At 48.2% G+C, this 22642-nt stretch overlaps 1 protein-coding gene across 4 annotated transcripts in view; it reads left to right on the plus strand.

Moving 5' to 3' along the window:
- Positions 1-9185: 9185 nt before the first annotated feature.
- HACD4 (3-hydroxyacyl-CoA dehydratase 4) overlaps positions 9186-22642 on the plus strand; it is a 335173-nt gene continuing 321716 nt past the window's right edge. Inside the window, exon 1 of one of the 4 annotated variants that reach the window (XM_069630757.1) lies at positions 9186-9361. The gene's annotated coding sequence lies outside the window, so the exon portion shown is untranslated. Of the gene's footprint in view, positions 9362-9481; positions 9702-22642 lie in introns of those variants that run through there. The other 3 variants (XM_069630758.1, XM_069630759.1, XM_069630756.1) reach the window with 3 other exon arrangements.

Here is a 22642-nt window from a genome sequence, read left to right on the forward strand (position 1 = left end):
TTTATTTTTTGCAGCTGGAAAGCACGACAGCTCCCCTCCAACCCTTCCACCCACCATCGAACGTGGTGCTAGAACCTGGATGGGAGACTGTCGGCTTTCCACTGCTCTTTTTCTGACACCTCAGAATTAGGCCCAAAGCCTCCGCTTTTACATGTGCCTGATTTACAGTCTGAAAGCTGCAGTAGGGCCGACTCTAACGTACAGGCAAAGAAAAAAAGAAAAGTGTTGTTCCATGAAGGTGCAACACTTTTCTTAAAAGCAATATATTCTGTTAAGCTAAGAATGTGGTTCTCCAAACGCTTGGCTTTTGCATGTGCTTGATTTACGACCTGACAACAGCCCTATTGCCCATCATTAATTCTGCAAAGACACTCCGAGGGCATTCTCCTTGCAGATCCCGTCTTATTTAAGTTTTTAAAAAGGAGTCAGAATGTGGCACATGTGAGTGGTTGTCAACATCTGTACACGTTTTTCATGGATGTATGTTAAAAAACCGAATTCCGAAAAGCTCTAGTTTCAAAATCACGAAGCCGACTTGGTCGCATTTTGAAACTCAAGCTTTTCGGATTCTGATCTTGTGTCCCCCGCTTTGCATTTACATTTAATGTATGCGGGGGACACCCCTGCATCCCCGGACCCCGAAGACCATAATGCCGAAGTAGCTGAGTGAGGGACGCCCCGCAACCATACCTGCCTAACCTACGGAATTTTCCGGAGACTCCGGAATTTCAAGCATTTCTCCGGATCTCTGGAAAAGTTCCTTGAATCTCAGGAATTGTGAGATTCTTTCCGGGTCCCGTCATATTCTCCACCTGATTGGCTGCCGCAGTAGCCAATCAGGTGGAGAATATGACGGGACCGGCGCGAAATGTTCGTGCCCACTGCCTGCACCACTATAATAATAGTGCTTTCAATCCATATCATTGGATTGAAAGCACTATTATTACGGCGGTGGTGCCACGTTCATTTTGCTTATCATGGCACTGAAAATCATTCATTCAATGCTGTAGTAAGCAAAATGAAGTCGGAGCAGCAGCCGAAATAACGCTGCTTTCAATCCATGTCATTGGAATGAAAGCAGCATTATTTCTGCTGCGGCGCCGCCTTCATTTTACTTACTACAGCATTGAATGAATGATTTTCAGTGCTATTTTAATCAAAATGAAGGCGGCGGCAGCGCTGCCGAAATAATGCTGCGTTCAATGCAATGACATGGACGCCGCCTTCATTTTGCTTAAAATAGCACTGAAAATCATTCATTCAATGCTATAGTAAGCACACTGAGGGCGCCACCGCAGCAATAATAGTGCTTTCAATCCAATGACATTTTGCTTACTTTAGCATTGAATGAATTATTTTCAATACTATAGTAAGCAAACTGAAGGCTACAACAACCAAGTTTACCTTTTTGACAGGTGGGCGGGGCGTGTGGGCGGAGCCGTGTGCAAATGGGCGGGGTCTTAAATCTCAGGAATTTTGATTTTCAAATGTAGGCAGGTATGCCCGCAACCCCCCTCACCTAGCTCGGTATTTTGGGCTTCATCATTTTTTATCACGACGAATGCGCAGAAAAAGCACATTTAGCATTTCATTTTCGTTATTTTGCTGCAATGCCGTTTTTCATTTAAAAGCTAGGTGTGTCCCTCGATGGCAGCATCACTTTTCTAATTTACTGGAGGCTCAACGAGACTTCAGTCACCCAAAAAATGGGCAACCTTTTGCGAAAACACACGAGTTTGTTTTTTGGCGGGCTACCGCCCATTGACTTATTTGGGCATGTCGGCATCTTGGTGGGTGGGAGAGCTGCTTACATGGCGGGTGTCAGCCACCAAAAGCGTCTTGATTTGAGCAGTATGCAGACGTTGCTCCCACAACAAAACATGTTAAAGCTGGAAAGAAGGACAGCGTCCATCCAATCCTTCCACCCACCTCAGTATGGTGGTGCTGGAAGCCCATAGCTGCCCACTGACCCCCGACTCGCGGATTTGACCCTCAGTAAAGTCCAACACACAGGCGAGGCCGCAAAGTTGTTTAAAACCCGCGAGCAGAGCAGACTGTAGAATGATGGCATTGTGTTACATAAATGATGACATCATTGTCATGTCCAGCGGGAGCTTTTCTCCCCCTTGCTATGGGGTTTTGCTTATCTCCAAAAGCCCTTCTGTGGCCTCTGAAGTTTTGAATCAACAACCGTGGCCAGAAGTGTGTCTTGCTGCAACTAAAGGTCAGTTTTGAAAATACCAAAAATAAATCTGCTTTGGATGCCGGAAAGGCAATTGGCAAATTGGTTATATGTAAGTCCTCAAAACTGTATTTGCTCCATCACTAAAACATATGAACATTGATCACAAGGCAATGCAATCCACACTACATTCTAGTCAGTGCTTTAAGTGGGATTAGAAATGGAGGGGTGTGGCCTAAGTACCCCCCACTGTTACTCAGCTGCGGCCACGGAGAAGGAGGACGCGGACCCAGGAATTGTGAAAACGTCTTTATTTCAACTCTCCGCGAAAGTAACCGGCGCTCGCGCGCCTTACCCATAATCCCCTTTTCCCCGGCCTTACGCCGTAACTGGCTCCGCCCCCACAACGGTGGGGGCAACACTCCTTTAACCCTTGGGGTGCTCGGTAACATCACCCCCGAACAATATATTCAAACATCACATCAACATTCTTTAACAAGTCTCAGGTTTTCTTACGATTCTCCGTGGCCTCTCCTCTTGGTCACCTGCCTCTTGCGGTTCCGTGGTTCTCGCTTCTCCACTTGTCTCCCCCGGATCTCCTCCTGGCGGGATCCACAGGTCGTCCCGCGGTTCTCGTGGTTCTGGAGAGGTCGACCGCTGGAACGGCTCTGTTCCTTCTCGTCTGGTGTAGTGCCTGAATTGTTGACAGTTCCTGGTGACAGATCTGCTTTGATCCTCGGCCGTCACCATCGTGCCTTTCACGGCGGTTACTCTCATGGGGCTTGGAGCAAACCGCGGATCTGTCTTTCTGGGCGTTGGTTGCTGGACGAGTACTTCGTCCCCACTGTGGAAATCTGGTATTACCGCGTGGCGGCGAGCGTCTGTCTCTCGTCTTGCTCTCTCCTTGGCTTCCGCGTCCCTTCGGAGTACGTCTGTGTCAGGCAGCTCCTCATCCGATGGGTTGCACGGTATACGGGTTCGCACTATGTATCGAAACATTAGCTCGTCAGGTGTCTTGTTGGTGGCTTCGTGCGGAGTGTTTCTATAGTCCCGTAGCAGTCGGCACAGTGCCTGGTGTGGATCGACTGCTTCTATTCTGGCTCTTTGTCTTGTCTTCTTGATCGACGCCATGAAGCGTTCCGCCATCCCATTCGCTTGTGGGTGCTGAGGAGTTATCTTCATGTGTGCAAATCCTAGGTGTTCTGCTAGGGTTCCAAACTCGTGTCCACTGAACGGGGCCCGTTGTCGGACTTGACTGTTTTGGGGATCCCCCACTCGCTGAACACTTCCTCTATTGCCGCTGCTACTTGAGGGAATGCGGTGGTGGTGACTGTTTTGACGATCGGGAAGCGTGAGTGTTCGTCTATCATGAGCAGGAGGTAGTCACCGTCCTCCGTGGGCCCGTAGAAGTCCATGGCTACACGCTCCCACGGCCGTTCAGGTATCTGTGTGTGTTGGAGCGGGGGTGGATGTTCCGCAGGAGCCGTGCACTGACAGGCATGACAGTTTTTTACCCATTCCTCTACCGCTGCGTCTAGAAATGGGAACCAGATATGGCACCTCAGCTGTCTTTTGGTGTTCTCCGCTCCTCTGTGTCCCTCATGTGCCGTGCTGACTACTTCGTTCCTGAGCGTGGCGGGGATGACGACTCTGCAGCCTCTGAGGAGGATGTCGTTGTCCTTGACGGCCAGTTCACCATGTATCCTGGCCAGTCTTTCGATTTCCTGTTTGCACACCCCTGGGTGCGCCAGCATTGCCCTGTGGTGATCTCTCCATTTGTTGGTCAGTGTGAGGCTGATGGCGAGAGCCATGGTGGGGTCGGCCGCTGATGCAGCTGCAACTCTCTCCAGGGATAGTGCCGGTGGTAGCGAGTTGGATGCAATGTATTGTACGTAGGCGATGTCTCCTTCGCGGGTTAGTGGAGCCCCAACTGGGTGTCGTGATAGGTAGTCCGCGGGGTTGAGGTCACCCCCGGGTCGATGCACAATGTCATAGTCGTATTCCTGTAAACGGATTCCCCACCGCTCGATTCTAGGGGGCATCTTGGTATGCGGGTTGCCAAAAAGCGATAGCAAGGCCTGGTGGTCCGTAATCAGCGTAAACTTTTTTCCGATAATGAAGTCGTGGAAATGTTCGCACGCCCAGACGGCAGCTAGACTCTCTTTTTCCGCCTGGGAGTAAGCCAGTTCAGGGGTGGAGAGGGCTCTGCTTGCATAGGCGACAACGTGTCTCGGGTGGACGTCCGCCCCGCTGGTCTGGGCTAGGATGGCACCAAGGCCCACCGGGCTAGCGTCCACCACTATTTCAGTGTGCCACGAAGGATTGAAGTACGCCAGGCGATGTGCTTCCATCAGGGCACGTTTGATGTTGAAAAATGCCTGGTGGCACGCAGGGGTCCATTCGAAAATTGTATCTTTCTGAAGGAGCTTCCGCAGAGGGTCGGTAAGGGACGCATAGTGAGGTATGTACCTCGCACAGTAACCAGCCATGCCGAGGAACGAGCGAACATCTGCAGCCTGCCGCGGTTCATCCAAGTTGGTGATGGTGTCAACCTTGTCGGGATCCGGCAACATTCCTTCGCTGGAGAAGATGTGTCCGAAAAATTTCAGTTTTGTCTTGCTGAAACGGCACTTGGCGATGTTGAGAGTGAGGCCCGCTTCCTGGAGTGCTGCACACACGGCGAGTAGAGCCTTGTCATGGGCCTCCTTAGATGATCCAAAAACGAGGATGTCGTCACTGTAGTTTAGTGTTCCCCTGATGGGTCGGATCACCTGTCGGATGGCCTCCTGGAAAATTTCCGCGGCTGATGAGATTCCAAAGTTCAACCGCCGGTACCTGTAGAGACCGTCGTGGGTCGCAACCGTCGTGATGGGCCTGGACTCCGGATGTAACTCTAGTTGATGGTATCCTTGGTTGAGGTCGAGTTTGGAGAACATCCGAGCGTTGTTCAATTGCACAATCATGTCCTCGATGCATGGGCCCGGATGTCTCTCACGCTGGATGGCAGTGTTAGCCACCCTCATGTCCACGCATAGACGGATCTTCCCTCCTTCTTTGGGTACGACCACGAGCGGGGAGACCCATGGTGTCGGGCCTGTGGCTGGTTCAATGATTCCATCAGCCAGCAGCTGTTGAAGAGCGTCTGACACAGCCGTTTGCAGGTGAAATCCTACTCTCCGAGGATGTTGTGGTACTGGCCTCACTGATGTGTCGACGTGGAGCCGGATGGGAGGGGCCTTGAGTTTGACTAACCCTGTGCAGAGGTTGGGGAATTGTCTCGTGATGTCAGACTGTGTGACCAGGATCTGCGGCTGGTGGCATGCGATGGAGCCAACTGTGTTTCTCGTGATTGTGCTCTCGGAGGTCGCTGTGATGGAGTCTCCCGGCCTCACGTGTATTTCAATCAAGCCCAGGCTGGATGCCGTGTGATAGCTGAGTAGGCATCGGCTTCTGGCGAGTGACCGGATAATGTGTATTGTTGTGTCGACTTTCCGGCCATTTAGGAGAAGGCGTTGTGTGAAACATCCTACCGTCGGTAGGGGGGTGGTAGCTCCCCACTGAAATATTCTTGAGCGAGAGTGTTCGAGTGCTGGTGGGTCCGGTAGTGCGGCATAGTCCTGCTCGCCCATAATGTTGACGGTCGCGCCGGAATCAATCATGAACTGGAATTGTCTGTTTCCCATTTTGATGGGGATTTTTGGGGCTTCTCTGGCCTCTTCAGTGTCAAGTACGAGGTTGACAAACTCGTCATGGTCGTAGAGGTCATATGGCATGTCATATGCGGCTCCATGCTCCTCCTGGAAGAAAGTCTCGGGCCCATATTCCTCTGGTGGATGATCATATTCGTCCGTGAAGTATCTTGTTCGGTCGGCTTGCTCCGGCTGTAGTGGATATCCTGGAGTTTGGTATTCGTCGATGGCCCGGACGTATCTCCTTTGCCCCTGGCCTTGTTGGTAGTATCTGGGTTGAAAGTATCGTGGGGGTGGTGGACGGAAAACCGGCCTGGCAGGCGTTTGGGGTCTCGCAGGGGGAAATGGTATGCCTTCCCGGCATACTGAGTGAAAATGTCCTTCTCTTCCGCAGTTCGTGCATCGCTGTGATAGAGCCGGACATGAGCCTGCATGCGGAAAAGACATCCCACAACGATAACATTGTCTCTGTTGGCGGGGAGTTTGGATGGATTGAGTTCTGTATGACTGCGGCCCTCGGTCACCTGGGCGAGCTGGTTGGATAGTTGCGACCAGTTCCGCTGCGTCCTGCTTGGTGTTACTCGGGTTTCCCATGGATGTGGCTTGGGCATCAACCCTTTCATGTATACGGGCGAGTTCGCTCACTTCCTGGATGGTGAGGGGTTTCTTCAGGAGCTGTTTTTTGAGAGCCGGGGATAGACAGCCTTTGATGACCCTTAATCTTATGGCTTCTTCCAACGAGAAGGCGTCAAATTGGCAATTTGCGCCTTTCACTCTTAGGCGGGTTATGAATTCGTCAACTGTCTCCTGTGGCATTTGGGTGCATTTGTTGAAAAGATAGCGTTCGTAGTCACGATTAACCTCTATGATGAGGAGTCTATCTAGAGCGTTGATGAAGTCCTTGAATGTGTTCTGTTCAGCTGCAGGGATGGTCTTGACCACCGTTTTAATCTCACCCCCTACCAAGTTGAGGAAAATGTCCCTAATGTTGGGGGAATTACCATCACCAGACCCCCTGACGTAGTGCTGGAAATCTTCCATCCAGTCGGTCCATCTGGGCCCCTTCGTGGCTTGTGGAGTCATGGTGAAAGACGGTGGAAGTCGCAGCTGAATTGGCTGTACAATATGGGCTAGTGTAGGCGACCCAGGGTTGGACCCTGAGGCAGATGCCGGCGTGCTCATGGTGCCAGGAGCTGGGTACAGCACTTGCGTATGGATCAGTTATGCTGAGGGAGTGGTCTGCCAGGTGTGGAGAGGGGTGGCACACGTCCTTGCTTCAAGCTTGCCAAAATTGTTCTTGATGTTATATAATGAAAAAAAAACAAAAAAATGTTTTTTTTTTTTTTTTTTCGTGGGCGTGGGCGGGCTATGCCGACACGCCGCGCAGTGGAAACGCTGAAATTCCCCTGGGCAGTTCCTGGGGGGGGCTCGTCGCAGTGCCGTGTGAATCAGGCGAGCCTCCAATGTACGATGTCGGGCTATGGCGCAGCTGCAGGGTACCTGTGGAGCGGCCTGCCTTTCTGGCCGTGTAGGAGGTTAACCGGCAGAGGGAGGTGCAGGAACGTCCTCAAACGCGCTTGCAGCGCGGAGGCGGCAGGAGATCAGAGCGGAGGAGAGCCGGCGGACTGCCGGCAATGCTGCGGATGCGCTCGTAGCGCAGGAAATGGTGGAGAACCACAGGAGGACGGCGGACTGCCGAAGGAGGACTCCGTGGGCGCACGGGGATGGTCCTCGTCACCAGTGTTACTCAGCTGCGGCCACGGAGAAGGAGGACGCGGACCCAGGAATTGTGGAAACGTCTTTATTTCAACTCTCCGCGAAAGTAACCGGCGCTCGCGCGCCTTACCCATAATCCACTTTTCCCCGGCCTTACGCCGTAACTGGCTCCGCCCCCACAACGGTGGGGGCAACACTCCTTTAACCCTTGGGGTGCTCGGTAACACCCACCTAAGGGCTGGGGATGCTAAAAGAAGCAGAGCTGGGGTTTATTACCATTGATGCGCCCAGCCCCTTCTTTTGAACAAAAGAAGGGGCTGGGCGCACCAAGGGTATGACGCCAGTGTGCCCCAGCTCACACCCAGCAGGCAGCCTTTTCATTCCTGGAGCCCTGTGGTGCAATGCTTTACCACGGGCTCCTTGAATGAAAATGCTGCCCACTGCTGATGGCTCTGTAGTCTGAAACAGGAGGAGGGCTGGACTGCCCAGCACTCCTTTTGTTTCCAACTAAATAGCCACCAGCAAACGGGAGGAGCCCATGGGTGATAGCCATTTACTTAGAAACAAAAGGAGGGCTGGACTGCCCAGCCCTTCTCCTGTTTCAGAGTAAATAGCTATCAGGCAGCCCGCATTCCAAAGTTAAACCTGCCGCTTTCTGGTGTCCGGGCTTCGGTTTAGAAAAAAAGAAAAGGCATGCCGTTTATTTTCTTCTAATACCGAAGTGCTGACACCTGCCGGCAGCTCGTGTAACCACGGCTGCCTCAGGTGTCAGCATGCCTGGGAGTCTGGGACTAGTCGGGGGTGGGCCCCGGCAGGGCCCCGGCTCGGGACCCTTTGCTTGAGACTGCCGGGGTCCGGCCCGGCTAGCCCCGGCCCACTTAAAATACTGATTCTACTGCTGATTGTTGTCTTCCACCTGGGCAATCCAGCACATTTTGCTACCTCTTCCCATCTGCAATTTCACGCAGGCTCCAGAGAAACTCAAAAGCACAATTCAGCGCAGGCTTCCACTGCAAAGGACAACTAGGTGCCCACCAGGCCAGCTAATGGCCAATCAGGATTCACTAAGGAACTGTCAGCTGTATCTGGGTAAATACGCCATTTCAAACTTTACGAAAGGTCAATCAAGATGAACTGCGATCTGGTTGTGATTTTGGTGAAGTTTCTCTCACTGTGGTGGACTCACAGGGGTTTGTGTCCTTTGGGGTGGTCGGTGGAGATGTGCAAATTAACAAAATATGCAAATTGTTGGAGCTCCAGCGATGGTGGTGTGGGTCACGCCGATGTGACCCTCGAGCCCGCTACGAAATGTTGGAACTGGAGGGGAGAATGCCAGCTTTCCACTCCCATTTTTGCCACTGCTCAGAATCGCTCCATTGCCTGGGCACTGTAAGCGTTTTGCGCTTCCTGGATGCATATTCTACAGAATTCTGACTGAGTTTGACTCAAACCAGTAAAGCCACGGAATTAGAATACACAACATATGATATCGTTGTCTCAATATTATTAGATAACCACATGGTAAGGAGACGTGGGTTCGTAAAGTGAACAGCAGATGGGGCAAAGGAGCCAGAACGCGCTTGGGAAACGCCACCCCCATTCAGATAGAAAACCCAGACAGAAGTGCTGCGGGGAAGTTGCTGACAGTTATGGTCCTGACGAGAACTGGAGAAAGAAAAACAGGGAAACTGGTAACAGCCCCGACTGCTGGCCTTTTCTCCCCCAAACACCACTCCACTCGGATTTAAGGAAACAAAGAAAAACAACTCGACAGGTGACAGGGAAAATGGCATTTTTTCCCGCTCAGGAATGCTAAAAATCCACGCGAGTGTGTGTCAGGGGGCGGGGATGCTGGTGGGTGGGTCCGGAGGGAGAACTAGCCTCCGAGGAATGAGCAGAGCGTGTCTGGAGCTGCGGAGCTCGGGCAGGGAAGAGCCGAGTTGCAGGAGCCGGCAGGCAGCCAGAGCCCCCCTCGCGCCCCAACGCCTTTTATTGAGTTCACAATAAGCCAGGTCGTTTGTCAGCGGCGAGGAGAGCCCTGGTTCTTTTGGCGACAACGGTAACCCTGCCGCGCCTGCTATAGGCGCTAGGCTCTGAAGACTTCTGTTTTGAAAGTAAGCGGTTCCCTGTTTTTTCCTTCCTGTGGGGTGGCGGAGAACAGAGATTTTGGGCCTCATCACGACTTCAGCGGTAACCCTTAAATCTGGCGGTAGCGCTATTACCGCCGGATTTAAGGGTGTGTGAACACGAATAAAGACGCCGCAAACCAGGCTGCGAGTTCCTCTTTTCTGTCTGCAATGCAAAAGGTTTTGCACAGAAGCCTGAGATTGGCAAATTATAATTTACAACAGACTGTAATTACTCTGTGTTCTCCCACGGCAATTTTAATGCTAAGAAAAGGGCTGCCTGTTCGCATTTTACTGACGCCATAGCAGCCGCCTAGTTTACAGATAGAATAAGTGCCGCCAGCTACTATTCGAAAGGACGAAGAGTGAATAGTGCAGGCTCTCTGTTTTCTAAAACCAATCTTCCACATAGTGCATTAAACCTTTGATTTTAGATAATGCATAGGCTATGCAATGCATCTTCCCAACTTCATTATAGACTCGGCATAAACACTGTGTTTTAGTTCATTTGGACTTCTCAAAGAATGCGCACGTTTTCAGGTGCGTTTAGCTTTGTTTGCGTTTGACGAAACTGTGCAAAACTTTCCCTCAAACTATAGCCCCCACTCCAAATGTATTTGCAAAGTTGTATGCAGTTCCTTCCAGTGGAGGAGACGTTATAGAGGGGTCCCAGAAGTTGTACTTCCGATTCTAAATCACGACGCCACGCATGGTATGACAGGTGACACGCATATAGCCTACATGCCCTTCAGGGCAAGAGGGGATACCAGCTAAGGAAAACAATGATTGGCCATGGCAAAAGTTTTGGCTTTTGTGCAGGTATGGGCATGGCACTTGCCAGGCACTGCCGTAGTGGTATTACCTGGCCATTGATGGTAGCAGCTGCTAAATGGTGTGATTACCTGGGCACGTAGATGTAGTTGCAGTGCCTGGCTAATGCCTAATACATATACACACGCCAAAACTTAGCTTTGCCAATGCTTGTTTTTAACCAGACTTCAGTGAAGGACACGCATAGCGATTATAAATCGAGTGGCTTAAGGCAGACCTGGTTCAGACATTTTTTAATGACACCCATAGCGCATTTACAGCTCCAATTAAGTCATGGGCCTCATTACAAGTCCGGCGGGGGCCGTGCCGGTAAAACTGGTAGGCTGCCGCCGGACTTACAAGATTTTCCGGTGCCTGACTTGCTGGCATTTCAGCCCTGGCGGTCCGGGAAGTCAGGCTCCAGAAAAGGTAAATCCCCATTCCCATTTGAGTCCCATAGGACTCAATGGGAATGGGGAGCACGTAGGCACCGGCACAGTGCCGGTGCCTCCATGTAGGTCAGACCTGGCGGGCAGGATGGCAGCCGCTCGCAGACTCGGAATGTGCCGGTCTGGTAACAATGGTGCCGGCAGACTTACCGGCACCGTTGCTACCGTAATGAGGCCAAACTCTCAGAAGACTGCTTTGAAGAAACACTGTCAGGCTCTTTGAGCACACAGTTTGATCCCATGGCTTGATAAAGTTAGCTCAAAGTGATCCCAGGGGAATGTGTTTTGGGCTAGGATGGGCAGAAACTGAGTGGGAATGGGCATAGCAATGAACATGGCCATGGGCAGTTACTGGGTGGGTAAATAACCAAACAACACCTACAAGATGCGTGTCAATCCTCACATGCCATTTCTCGCTAGCTGTATTCTAATACAATCGTTTTGGCTTATAGGTGGCACTTTTTCACCACCTAATAGCCAGAACTAAAAAGTAGTAACCCAGAATGGTTGTTTAACGAACTGGTACATTTCAGTGTTTTTCATGTTTGGTGCTGCAACCACAACACTCCTTCCACTGAAGTTTTTCAGTGAATATCAATATAGGTACCACCCATTTGTCGTGTCTGTTGTTGATCCTTGGGTAAGTTTCATTACAAATATGGAAAGGTTAAACAGAGCTTTCATGACACCAAACATACATGGTTTCCATAGGGGAACCTCCCCACTGACACAGGCGCCTTATATTACTTGGAGCCAGATTAAACACTACAATGCAGATGTACCCAACATCACCAATATGCATTTAAATATTGTTTACAAAATTTCATGCGCACTCAATGCTAAATAATTCACTGCGGCAGAATGCTATCCACAAATATGTGTATTATTTTGGTTCATTTAATTGATTTTCAAAGCATTGTTATCATTTTCATTCAATGCATATTTTGCTTATTTGCTTTAAAATATATATATATATATATTACTCACTACTGAAATAGACGTTAAAACAATTTACATTTTCATGATCAACCTAAACAGATAAACACCACTTGCTGTTCATACTACTAAACACCCAGACCAATATACATTAACTAACAGTTCCGACATGACATAAACCGTTCTAGCATATCTTAACAGTCAATATTGGTCGGTAATTCATAGGGTCACTTCTATCCTTAATAAATATCAGAATTACCACTGATCGCTTCCAGGAAGGGGGCGTAGGTCCCTGTGACTTATTAATGATCATTGAAAAGGCTAAACATATCAAATTGAATGAGAAGTATGCGCGGTATAATAACAGTATCTGAGGTCCTTCGATCAGATGGACTCTATGATGTGCCTTTGTAGACACGTAATTGTCAACCTTGTTCCATTGCAGAGTCCCAGTGATGGCATAAGATTGCGTAGTAGCATAATTAAAGCACCTACTTTCAGTTTTAGCTTGTGAGGAGGTATTCGTCCTATAGCGTTTCACTCGTTTTAAGACTGAAACTTTGAGCTGGTAATTAACTGTTCATTGATACTGGAATTGCTGTGCCCTGTGTGAAGAGAAGTGGGGGTGGAAAGAAGTATCTTGAAATTATTCCCAATGTTTGCAATAGCGGAAGGTGAAGGTGACCTCATAGAACCATGCTCCTTCTGTTTGTTGACATGATAGCTGTTGTTGAAGTGGGAGCACTTTGCCATTTGGACAGCAGAGGGCAACCTAAAACTGATAAATCACATCCATATGTTGACATGATAGCTGTTATTGAAGTGGGAGCACTTTGCCATTTGGACAGCAGAGGGCAACCTAAAACTGATAAATCACATCCATATGTTGAAATGATAGCTGTTGTTGAAGTGGGTGCACCTTGGCATTTGGACAGCAGAGGGCAACCGAACACTGATAAATTGCATTGGCTGAGTATAGAAACACACATAAGTATTTTATATATAGAGATACATAAAGTTAAAAATGCAGGCCCTAAGCTGGGATGCAAAGAATTACTTCATTTGCTTCACGCTGAGCATCCCGTACAATTTATTTGGGGACTACTAGTACACAAAAGAACTGGATATTAAAGTGCAATTGTTGTGACGATTTAGAAAAAGGATTGATGAGGCAATTATATGTAGTTCTCTTTTCTGCATGTCTCTACGTACTGCCTGTATAGCACTATATACTGGTTGTGCAGGACTCCTATGTTATGCGCCCTGTGTACCGACAGACCTATGATGTTCAAGTCATTCTTTAACAAAATGTTGTGAATTGCACATTGACCTCACTGTAACAACTAGTCGTTGCACATTAGCTAACTCGGGGTCTTGGAAAAATGTTGTAGTTGCCCATTGAAAACGCTATAACATCTGCTCTTGGCACATTACTTGATTCATTTGCGTTGTTCAATAGATCTGTATAGCACACAGTACAAATCATGCTACCTCTAGACCCCTACGAGTAGGTGCTCATTGCCTCCATGTCCTGCTTCCTGGTCACAGACCTTACTTCACAGAAGGCCCGTCCCCCATGACTGCATCACATGCATTTTGTTGTTTTACAGTCCCTCCAACATTAAGTACATAAATCCTCGCCTCGCCCATAAGCCAACTGATTCTTTTCTTGTCTCTAGAGTGGGCACTGTGTAGGCTCGCACTCTGAGCCACCTTGCCAGATGATAGGATGATTCACGGTGCGGATATCGTTCTACCTTGTACCTTGCTGATCGAGGGTTCCCAGAATGAGGGTATCTGCTGGTGCATGATTGTGATTGTTATCGGTGGATTCCATGCTGGCCCAGTGAACAATTAAGAAGATGGGGGCAGTATATTGTGGCCCTCTGGACGGAGCAGTGAAATGCAATGCTCTTAAAGTATCAGGTCCTTATGCTTGGTTGATGCCCGCTATGCACCGTAGCCTTCTTCCTGCCAACACTGCTTACCCTTGTGGTGGCAGGCGCATCCCCAACAAGCAGCTTCAAGTGTCCAGAATTTGCGCCATTTTCCTTATACCAGAGCTTGACCTTCTTTAGTGTAGGGACATTCTGCTGGAAGACGCTGCCAGGACATCAGGGCGGCTCCCATCGACTCAGCCTACTTGTGAAGTTTTCTTGGCGGATGTAGAGTGCATCCTCTCAAGACAGCCTTTAGGATGTGGCATCTGCTTCCCTTTCTGTACAAAAATAGGTTGGTAGCCAATACTGAGAGACCCACAAAGTATCCCGCAGCATACAGGGATTGAAGTAATGCTTTGATGACCAAAGCCTAAAAGAAACTCTGGTGAAACCGGCATTACCCAGTAAGCAGGAGTTGGAAATGAGGATCTTGTACATCTTGTGCGAATGTGTCTATTATATTTGACACATTTGTCATATGTATGTCCTAAAGCCCCTATATACACATTCCCCAACACACAAGTTAATGCGGTAAATAGGTATGTTTGTTTGGCAAGCGTTTCCACATGGAGTCAAAAGTAGACCCCGGAAGCCTTTGCTCTTAATCTAACAAGGCTCTACTAGGCTTCAAGTGGGACCTAAATGATATCTCCCTGCAATATTAATTTCCTGCCGCACTGGTAGTGCTCACATCATGCATGCCCTTTGCCAGCTTCTACTTTAGGATCAGACGAATGACTTTTCATACCACACTTTTCGTTTTTGCAAGGATATGGTGTGGTTGGTCATTTGCACCTATGCTCTCCGAGTTTCCACAGATCCACTGAGTGTAAAGAACATGTGTCAGGGGTGCTTCCTCTTCAGGCCAAACAGAGGTCGCCCATATTCCGGGAAACCAGGATCAGAAACTTTGTGAAGCAAACAATGAGGAAGGTGTGGGGCTAAACAAAGACTATTCATTTTTATTTCAGATATTTTATTGTTCAGAGCAGTGGACTGCTGTACAGAGTGTGGGTAGCCAGCATTTGGGCTTGCATCTTTTAACAGTAGCGCATTACAGTGAGTTGGTGTCTGGGCGTCGGTATGTGCGTTTATTTGAATTAGTCATTGGTCAGGTGTTGTTGAAAAAGCGTACAAGGTTCAGCAGAAGAAGAGACCAACCTTCCTTCCTGTTTTTCTACATGATGTGCTTTCCTCTTCTGGCTCTGAGGATGGGGTGCAACGGAAGACAAGGGAAGTTCTTGGACACAGCAGCCATAGGCACTCTACCCCGTGTTTGTGGCGTGATGAGTTTCTATGGTCCAGAAGAGCCTGGTTCTGCTTCTGAACCAAACATGTGAGAGCTCCAGAAGTCAGCTTTACTCTGCTTTCTTCAGTCAAGAATGTGATTCAGAGAAAATGAAGGGACCAAAGGAAGAGTCCTATGACCAGATACATATTAAAATGATATCTGTTGGGCAGTGGGAAGATGCTTAGGTTTTGTGACATAGACAAGACAGGAATCTACGCAAGACCAAAAGCTTTAGAAGTTTGGTTGGGAGGTTAGAAGATCAAATTCAGCTTCATGCCTCGAGAATTGGGACTTTTGATTTCTCTATGGATTGTAATCCAGAAAGGGGATCAGCCCTGCTTCAGGGCAGTAAGGACACCAACAACAGAACTTCCATAAGTCTAGTTCTGAAGATCCAGGAAGGTTGAGGGCCTACATAGGCAGATACCTTCCTGTGCATTATGTCAGCAAGTGAGTTTGCTTAAAATCTTCTGATCTATTGATGTAGATTTTGTTGTGTGCGTGTGGAGCAGTGCACTGCATACGTGTATGCGAAACGTGTTAGAATTAACAGCAGTGTCTGTTCAAATTCAACCTGTTATCATAACGACAATGTGTAATTTTTTGATTTTTGTATAACAAATGCACATTGTCATAGCTCTCAACTCACCCGCTTTTGGCGGGTGTCACCCGCCTTGCAAAGGGCTGACTCACCCGCCAAGCCTCCTGCACGCCCATTCACTCCAATGGGCGTCTCACCCGCCAAAAACAAAATCGGGTGATTTCACCCGCCTTTGCGAGACAAATGGTTGAGAGCTATGCATTGTTCTTGAGTCCGTTACCTCCAAATTCACAAGAAGTTAATCCATTTGAGAGACGTCTCGCATTATTTTTGATAATAAAATGGCACACATTTTAGATTGAGTGAGCTTTTAATGTAAAATCAGTTCTAGTGGATCACCGGTAGAAGGGGATCTTTTCAGTAATCCTCTTGGTTCCGAATGTTTCGAGAGACATCAGACTGGCTCCGGACCTAAAGATAGTCCATGGGTGCATTTGATCAGTCCATTTCAAGATGGAAACTCTACATTTTATAATCCCCTGATATTTCAAGGTCCCATTCCAACCAGGTAGGGCCATTGCCGTTTCCTTGATTTGGTTGTAGAGAAAAGTCCTTTCCAATTTGTTGTAATTTTCTTTGGTATGAAAGCCGTTCTAAGGGCCTCCTTTATAGTTTAGGGGTGCTGTGAGTGCCACTTTTAGGCCAGCGCCAAGTTCAGAGTTTCAAACCCTGTTAAATTAGCACCTGGTTTTGTACACAGAAAACCTCCTCCATACAAAACCATTATCGCATGTGGGAATTACCAAATGAGGTAATTACCGTATGCAATAATATGCAACCCCAATAGAGTCCAATAGGACTTCCAAATGGGAAATAACTGCAGAGTCTGCCTGACTCCAACTCATGCAAAGGCTTCCCGTTACCTGTAGAGTCCAGTCGGTTATGAAGGTGACAGAGGTCTGCAGGGGTAACCAGAACTTTGAGGGTTGGTGTGATGTGGTTGTTTGTCTTCCATCTTGTGATGTAATGGATTGCAGTGTGGTTGACAACTTTTTGAGGGTCCATGGGGATGGCTGAGACTTCAGCAAGTAGAGAATTACCCCTAATCAAGTATGAAAGGACCAGAGCTTATATGCCTGTTCAGATGCCATGACATTAGTTTGGCCCAGGTGTCTGCTTCCTGCTTTCCTGCCCATTCCTCCAATTCTGCAGATACTTGTCAACATCGAGGACTCTTCGGCTGAATACGCATTGGCAGTCCAGACCTGGCCAAGCACAGAGGTGTTCCTTCTCTTATTGCAGATGTCCATAGACCCCTTTGGGAAGTTAGCTCTTCTCCCATCTCATCTACTTGGTCTGCAGGATTTCCATCCATCCCTCAATTTGAATTGATACGGAATGGTCTGGAACTTGACCAGGGAGGTCTCTCAAGTGAAGAAAGACTGAAACCTTCATCACTCTAAAAGTGATTCTACTTTGTACTGTTATGATGTATTGAATAGACTATGGCATATCTTAATGATATGATAGTTTATTTATAACGCACTTAATACTCAGAGGTTTCTAAGCACGGACCCGGGGATCAAACCTGTGTTGAACCGTGTCGCCTTGCTTCCAAGAGCTATCCTCCCAGCACGATGAAAGGTGAAAATCAATTGATTATTTTCTTAGTCATCAAAATGTGTTACCAAAACCTGAAAGTGTTGGAAGTATGAGGTGGTGCCCTGCCACATACCTTATGTTATGAGATGTAAAACGAATTATTATTTTCTTGATGTCTTCCATAAATATAATATTGGTCAAATGTACAAATAAAAAAGAACAGAGCAAGGCGCAAGGAATGGGGAGGCAGAGATTAAAAGGTATTTTATAACCACAGTGGAAAAGTATTATTTGTAGACACAACAAAACACTAGTGCAAGAACGTAGAGAGGCATTAACCCTACAACCCATCTATTGATAATACCTCATCGGTAGCACCTCGAAGCATTGAACCCAAGGCTGCGAACGGCTTCCCAGATGCTTTACTGCTGCAGCAGGACATGTTTTAAAACAGAAAATCAAAAAGGAAGAACACCTCTGTATTAGCCGTCAGAATCCCATCAACTAAGTCTAACACCGAAAGAGTCAGTTCATTTTGCTGCACTCTCCCAGTCAGTGTACTATTCTACTTACTGTTGCTCCACAAACATTTTCATTTCTGAACTACATAAGTGTACTACAGCAAATTAAGCCATGCAACATAAAAAATAAAAACAGGTTTCTTGGACTTAATAATGATGCCACTAGAACTTCTTACATTTAACAGCAATCTGTCATTTATGTATCTTTAACAAATTCACAACTCATTTGGGATTCAATTTCTAGAGAGCAATGGTCCATTCTTTGTAATATTATTATTATCATTATCATTATTATTACTATATAAGTAATGTGTTGTGCCACTATTTCTGTATTTGTAACCATGTACCTTGCACTGTTCCATGCACTAAGTCTAATTATGTTGGGCGGCTTTTTCTGTAACCCTGAGTCAAGCCCTCTTAAGCTCATCTTACAGCGCTTCGATGCCTGCGGGCTGCAGTGTGCTATACAAATCTAAATACATAAATATAATAATAGTGTTAGTAGCCATAAGAGCAATAGTTTCAGTGTTAGCGTTTTGCATAATGCTGACGTGTTGCCTTTTGTCCATTTAGCTACCGTAAACATACACAGCACTAGTTTTATTCAGAAAATATCGGCATATGTTGAACACAGTATGTACATCAAGGGTTTACGCAGAGCAGTGAGCCGAGTGCCTGCAGCACAGTGTGCCCTGATGCCGTTCTGTTTTGTGTACATTCATATGAAGTGATCGCCCTAGAGGACCACCAGTCCTAGCACCTCTCATGCTTTACTTAGTCCCCATCATTGCCCCAGATGACTCACAACTTTAACAGCCCATGGTGTATGCTGGACTTTTTTGAAATTCTGTTTTTTGTTCAATGACAATAGGTGAATATTACACACGTTTCTTAAATCGGATATATTTGCTGATATTGGATGGGCAAAGCTACTGAAAATTGTTTTCAGAAACATTTTAGCTCTTACTGTGAGGTGGAAGCAGAAGGTTTTGTAACAATATCCCATTTTATCGAGTGGAGATTACCCATGATTCCAAGTGCTGTTTATTGCTGTTTATTACCCCTTAATTTAATGGTGATTATTTTATGCAGAAGGGATGACTGAAGGGCCAGCAAAACAAAAGAGGTGATGGACATCCTGTCCTCTCTCTCTTCCTCTCCCCTGCCCCCTCTACTCCCTGCTCTTCCTCTGGCCCCTCTTAGACCACCCCTCCTTCCTCCTTCTCTGCCTTTCCCCTGTTCTCCCCAGATGAGGTTTCTAGACAAGTCCGATCTATGAAAGTCTTTCCAAAACAGGTTCACCCCTGTTCCTCCAAAACCATCAAGACCCCATTGACACCTTGGCCCCTGGTCTGGATGACTTCTGCAACCACTCCTTTGCCACTGGAGTCTTCCTTCCCCCCTGAAGCACCCCTTGTACACCCTCTCCTTAAGAAACCCTGTGCCGACCCGTCCTGCCCGGCTAACTATCGCAGAATCTCCATCACTCCTTTCCTCGGCAAACTCCTGGAAAAGCTGGCCATCTCCCAGCTTAATCATCACACTGAATCTTTTGGTTGTCCCCATGACCATCAGTCTGGCTTCAGAGCTGCCAGAAGCACGGAAACTGCTCTCCTGAACATCCGTGAAGACCTGCTCTCCAACCTTGATTCCAACACCCCCTGTGTCCTCATCTTACTTGATCTCTCTTCTGCCTTTGACATAGTCAACCATGCCATTCTGCTCAACCGCCTCCGTGATAACCTGGGTATCACTGATCAGGACCAGGCTTGGCTGACCTCTTTCCTCTCTGATCGACCCTCCCAGGTCCAACTTCGGTCCTTCCTCTCCTCTATCTCTATCTCTACCTGTGGTGTTCCCCAGGGGTCTAAACTCTCTCCCTGGCTGTTCAACCAATACCTGGCACTTCTTTCCCACTGCATTGCCACTCTCTGCCCCAACTTTCAGTGCTATGTGGATGACACTGAACTCATTTTCAGGCTCCCTTCCGCCACTACTTCTCCTTCCCTCATCTTCGACCGTCTGTCTGCTATGCAGAAGTGCTGTGCCGCCAATTATCTCTGCCTCAATGCCAGTAAGACCGAGATTCTTCTCATCGGCGCACCTACTCCCTCCTTTACTGTCACTCTCTGGCTGGCCTCTCCTGGCCCCCTTCCTGCTCCCACCTGTGAGGCTAAAAATCTCGGGGTCATCTTCAACTCCACACTCTCCTTCTCTCCTCACACCTCTGACGTCTCTAAGAAGTCACACTACCAGCTGCACCTCCTCAGAGGTACTTTTTCTTTCCTCTCCTTCCCCCAGAAGCTCAATGTCTCCAGAGCTCTGGTTCTCTCTAGGCTGGACTACTGCAACAGCCTCTTTCTAAATCTGCCTGCTTCTACTCCCCGCCCTTTGCAACTCATCCAGAACAGAACTGAGAGACTTGTCCTTGGCCTCAAGCCCAGGGATCATATCTCTCCAGTACTGCAGTCTCTACACTGGCTCCCAGTGGCTGCAATTGAGTTCAAAACCTTCTGCATTGTCCACAAGGTCTTCTGGGGGTTGGGGCCTCAATACCTTCAACTCTCTCTTCCTAAATATCTTCCTTCTCAAGCACTTCGCTCATCCACCTCCAACTCCCTCAGGGTCAGTCGCTTCTCCAAGCAATGAGTTGGTGGTAGATCTCTTTCTTCGGCTGGGGCCTCCCTCTGGAAATACCTCCATGCCTCCCTGAAACTCGCGGAGAACCATCTCTGGTTCCGGAAGCATCTCAAAACCTTCCTCTTTGCTTCTGCTTTCTCTCCTCCTCTACCCTGCTGAACTCCTGACTGAAACTGCCCTGGTCACCTGGCTTCCCTCTGATCTTGGGCCCAGGTCCCCTCCCCCACCAGTTGCACACCTGCACTGCCTCCCTGGCAACCCCCGCACTTGGGGACTGTTTTCTGTATCCCTACAGTCCCCCACCAGCACTTGACACCTGATGTCTGCACTTACCCACGCACTTGCCACCAGCTGGCCTCACTTTTTATTTATTTTTATTTATTCTATTTATTTTTACTGTCGATCCCATATACTGCACTGCCCCTTCCACTCCCCCTCGCACTTTTCCTCTTCCCCCTTCCGCTGCACTTGCACGATTTCAATGTCACCTGGCCTAGTAAGATCATTGTCTCTGTCATCTATCTGTTCCTTTGCCTCGTCGCGCCTTGAAAAACTTGTGTATAGGCGCGTTATAAATGTCATATCATATCATGGCTGAAAGGTTTATAATTAATCTTAAACTCTGGGATTGCTCTTGACAACCCTCCAAACCATCGTTCTTCGCCTGCCAAGCCATTACAAAAGGACAAATACCATATGCAAATCATGCTTGTTCCCACCCAAAAAGGGGCAGACCAGCCTGAACTGCTAGGTCACATCCCTTCTGTATGAGACCACAAGCATCCCCACACATGTTTCTGGCTCGCTGGGCCTCATCAGTGTAGCTCTGGTCAATGAAGGGCCAGGTCTGCTTGCCCAGGCACTTTTAAGGTGACATAGGCTGTTGCCAAGCTCCGGGCAAGCAGAAAAATGCTGCAACAGTTGCAAGGGTGATGTGGGGAGACCAGCGTTAGCGTGGAGTACCTGTTCCCTCTCTTAAAATGATCACTTCAAGGGTTGACAAGACCAGTGGCTTGAGGACATGACATGAGCGTAGGGAAGCTGGGTGGATGGGTGAGGTGTCTCCCTTCCTGCCGTGTCTGGGACTTGGACGCTCTAGCACCCAGAGACTTCACATACCACTTTGGAGACATTTGCTCCAAATCTTTTAAGGGGTGACCAAAAACAAAAATAAGATGAGATCAAGATATAAGAAAAAAATGAAATAGAAAAAAAGACAAGAGCCTGCATACACCCCAGCACATGATGAGTAGATCCCTGCCACAGCGCCTGTGCCATAAACAGAGTACCACTGGCTTGGAGTGTGTGCCACACCCCATAGTCACTGGAGACTCCATTAGAATACTACACTAGCAATAGACAGCAGTAACATGGCAATCCTTCACAGAGACATGATAGACAGCCTTCCAACCATGGGGGAAAATGAGGGCAAGCAGGGCAGCCATGATAATCTGGATGTGTTTGCGTCAAAGGGCGTGCAGCAGGGCCCCGTCGCCCATGGCCTTGGTGCTCAAAGATGGTCCCAGAACAACATCTGTGGCCCTTCATTGTTTGTATCCTAAACTTCAGGGACAAGGATGGAATTCTGCAAAAGGCCAGAGAGAAAGGAGACCTCTCTTATCATGGTTCCCACAGTTCCATATAACATGGACTTTATCACCAGGGTCAAGAATGCAAGGGAGCCATTTACAGACCTGAGCCTACCACGATGGGAAAATAACAAAGCATACTGCACGATGTACCCTGCTGAAATGTGTATGCTTGCCCAGCAGAATACATAAATCAGCATTCGAATACATTGCCGAGGCTGATGGCACCAGCAGATTGCTGCTGAAAACTCTGAAGGGGCATCCTAAGCCAGCTCTGGGATACAGGGTGACCCCAGACTTGCTGCGGCACCTTCTTCTTTTTCCACCTCTGTATGTTCCTCCTGTCTTACAGTGCCTCACCCGCACCCTCTCACCCCCGTTTATATAGCTTCTCCTGCCTCCTTCTTCTTGCCCCACCCCATCCCACACTTGTTTCTACTGGGCTATTTGTTCTCCCTTTCCCTGCTTTTTTCCTTCCCTGCAGTTCCCTTACTCCTCTGCCTACCCCTCGGCCAGCCACCCTCGTTTGTGTATGGCTAGTTTTCCTCCATTTGTTTGTCTTTTATTTCCTACTTGTTTGCCCCCCTCGCCTCCCTCTGCCTGCCTTGTC

Source organism: Ambystoma mexicanum, chromosome 6q, assembly GCF_040938575.1.
Source record: "Ambystoma mexicanum isolate Mex_15411 chromosome 6q, UKY_AmexF1_1, whole genome shotgun sequence".
In the NCBI taxonomy this organism is placed as follows: Eukaryota; Metazoa; Chordata; class Amphibia; order Caudata; family Ambystomatidae; genus Ambystoma; species Ambystoma mexicanum.